A 3632-nucleotide genomic window follows, 5' to 3' on the forward strand; every position below is an offset into this window, starting at 1 on the left:
CTGAATAGAGTAATGAAACTGTAATACGTCTATAAATCTATGCAGTATAAAGTGTGGCAAAATATTTTCATCTTATACTATTTTAACTGTTTAGTTTTTACCCACACAATTTTTTATGTTGCTGTCATGAAATCTACCTGGTAAGACATATAACAACATATAAACCCCTAGTCCCCTATTGGGGGATCCACGAAAGTACCCTACGCCTATTACAGCCAGTAAAGCTAACCTCAGACACTCCTGAGCCACATGCCAAACTTTACCTCCAACATCCTAATCTATCCACTTCCCCACCCCCTAGGGTGCAGCTGTCTCCTTCTCTCCTAGGGTCCATCCCTTCCTTTCAGCCAGGACCAGCGCACCCGTCCCTCCAACCCCAGCACCCCCTCCTGCGGCGGCCATGATGGTCCTATCTGGGTCCTGCTGCAGTGGAACGTGTCACCCAGTCACCCATGGGGGAGACGGTGGCAGGGGCTGGGGGTGCTCTGATAGGCCTGGCTCCCTTTCGGCCATGGGACCAGACTTATCAGACGGGCCTGGCTCCATGCTGGGGAGGAAGAGTCCAGGGGGTGGGGGGCGGGGGGGGTCAGTGTCTCCACAGCAGTCCCAGCAGAGCACCCCACCACCCAAACCCATCCTGTCCTAAAAAATACTGATAACAGGAGCCCATTTAGAGTGGAGAGAGAGAAAGAGAAAGACAGAGAGAAATAGAAGAGAAAGAAAAACAATGAGTAGGAAGATGAGGGCGAAAAGAAAAAGATGAAAAAATAACGTATTCCCTAGTCTTTTTTTTCTCTCTGTCTCCCTTTTGCACTGAATAGTTCTGAGAAGTCAAATGTGGATTAATGTGTTCCACATCAGTGACTGTACCCTCACGTCATTCATCCTGCATGGCTCCATCTCTAACTCCGCCACCACAGGCCCCCATCTATCTTCTGATAGAGTCACAACAATATAATGGCCTCTGGAGCTCTTAAAACCATAGAGGTTTTGCTCTAGGAAACAGGGAGTTAAGGCTAAACATGTTATCCAAGTCAATAATGTCCAGTAAGTGGACTTCCCGTATTCTGCAGCTAATAATGTGCTGTGTGTGTTTGTGTTTGGGTTTGTGTACGTGTGTGGGAGTGTGTTTGTATATGTGTGTGTGTGTGTGTGTGTGTGCATGCATATGAAATCTTTTTCGCTTTTGTGTGTGTGTGTGTGTGTGTTTGATCTGTGCATTTATGCAAATGCTTGTGTGTTTGTGTCTGTATGTGTGCATACATCTGCATGTGTGCGTGTGTGTGGCAGAGTGTGTGAATGTGTTACTATGTGTAATTTCATTCAGCCATGTGCCTCTGAGCTATAACTTTACGGTTTTATGAAAGCACACTTGCGTAATGTATTTCCTGTCTGAGTCATAGGTGAAGAAGGGAAAAAAGCGAGTTTATTGGGCAATAATGGCACGACGCTGCAGAATGTCACTGCACGCTGTCGGGACTGATTTCATTACCTTTGCCGGATAAGACATGCAGGGCGATACTGCGGAGGGAGTCCATCATTGGTGGAGGGCATTGACAGGTGGGTGAGGAGAGCAGGGGGAGGGGCGTGGCCCAGGGAGGCCATTTCCTCCTGTAATCTGTGAAGCCCAGGCCATTAGAGCATCCTTACGCCGCCTGTCTGCCTCTGATCCTCTGGTGCTATCATCTGCACACACAGTCACACACACATACACGTACACATACACATACACATACACATACACATACACATACACATACACATACACATACACACACAACACACACACACACACACACACACACACACACACACACACACACGCACACACACGCACACATAGACACACACACACAAACTCATCCACAAAACAACGTACAGACACACCCACACATGCAAAGGAGCAAGAAGCAAAACGCACACACACACAAACACACACACACACACACACACACGCCAAACCCAATGCACTCCTTATCTAGGCACCCTGACGGCATCTTAGGACGCTAACTGTCTACAAATATAGAGAGGCCAGGCATTGTCAACACCCGGCCCATGTCCTGATACTGCAACCAGCTCCCCTCCCTGGGAATGAAGAGAGAGAGTTCGCTCATCAGCTTCATACCTCACAGGGTGCACGAGAGATAACAGCACAGCCCCCTACACAGACACACTCACACATGCACACACACACACACTCACACATGCACACACAAACACACACACACACCACACGTACACACACACACACACACACACACACACACACACAGACACACACATGCACACACTTGCCCTCTCTCTTACACACACACCACACACACACATATTTACTAAAGCACACACTAGCTTACTGATACACACATGCACAAATAGTTTTTTTTACAAGTAAAGATCAAGATGTCTGTGTGTGTTTGGGGGCAGTAAAAGAATGCAGGGCCATCCTGAACACTCTGACCCCTTAGCCTGTCAAGCATCTTTAGGTCCGTGTATATTCTGCATGTATGGAGAATATCAGTGGCAAGGCTTAACTTCACAACTTCACAAGATCTTTGATAATTTGCATGTCAGAAAGCTGACCACAAATGCAATAATTTAGTCAAACATAAGCCATTACAATCAATTAAAACTATTCATAACATAATGACATCTACGGTCAACGAAATGTCATTACCCAAATCCGACGGCCCTGGATGCACATTGACCTTTTGTGTAAATACCTAATTAACGCATTTTTGTGTAAATACCTAATTAACTCATTTTTGTGTAAATACCTAATTAACGCTTTATCAGTTCTCTGTAGACCACAGGACCCTCAAGTAGAACATTCCTTATATCATGCCACTCATGTAGAGAGGATATATAAGAAGAGGTCTTTTCTAGAGAACAGTTTATCTTATTTACAAAAATGTAAGTTGGTGTTTGTATTGCTTCTATAGTGAGTAATTATGTAGGGTAAAACTGAAAGGGACCTAAATGAACAAAAAGGATGCACTCATGTTGTGAGGAGTATGGGAGGTCTATAGTAGACACCCCTAAAACCCACAGAGAAGGTGCTGGAAGGTTCCATGATGGCTGTTTACTTAGCGCTTCTACACGCTAATGCAGTGGCTGAGCACCGCACTGACACACTCGGGACGGGGGGAGGGCGGTGAGATGGTGAGGGGTGGAGGGAGTGGAGTTGTGGGTGGGGGGTGGTAGCAGAGCTAAGAGTGGCCAGCTCAGCACTGCTTGTTTGCCAAGGGCCCTTGGTGATGGACCTGAGCCAGGGGAGTGGGGTGTGGGTGGGAGGTTGAGGTTGAGGGGGGCTGTAAGTGGTGGAGGGGGGGGCCAGCTGTTCCGACCCCCTGCCGGCCCCCTGCCATGCTGGATGAAAGCTCCCGAAGGCCGTCGTCGCGGTAACTAATTTGAGGGAGATTTTCTGGTCCAGTGGAGGCACGAGGAAGCCCTCCTCTGTTCCCCCTTCCACACACACATACACAGTCACACACACACACACCACCTCAGCACCCAATATTCCCTCAGCTCCCCCCTCCCCTTCCACTCACTCTGCCTCTTCCATCTTGGCTTTTGTCTTTGTTTGCTTTCTGACTTGGTGTCTGTGGTCCTCTTGAATCGTGTGTGTGTATGTG

The sequence above is a fragment of the Sprattus sprattus genome, assembly GCF_963457725.1.
Source record: "Sprattus sprattus genome assembly, chromosome: 19".
Classification (NCBI taxonomy): domain Eukaryota; kingdom Metazoa; phylum Chordata; class Actinopteri; order Clupeiformes; family Clupeidae; genus Sprattus; species Sprattus sprattus.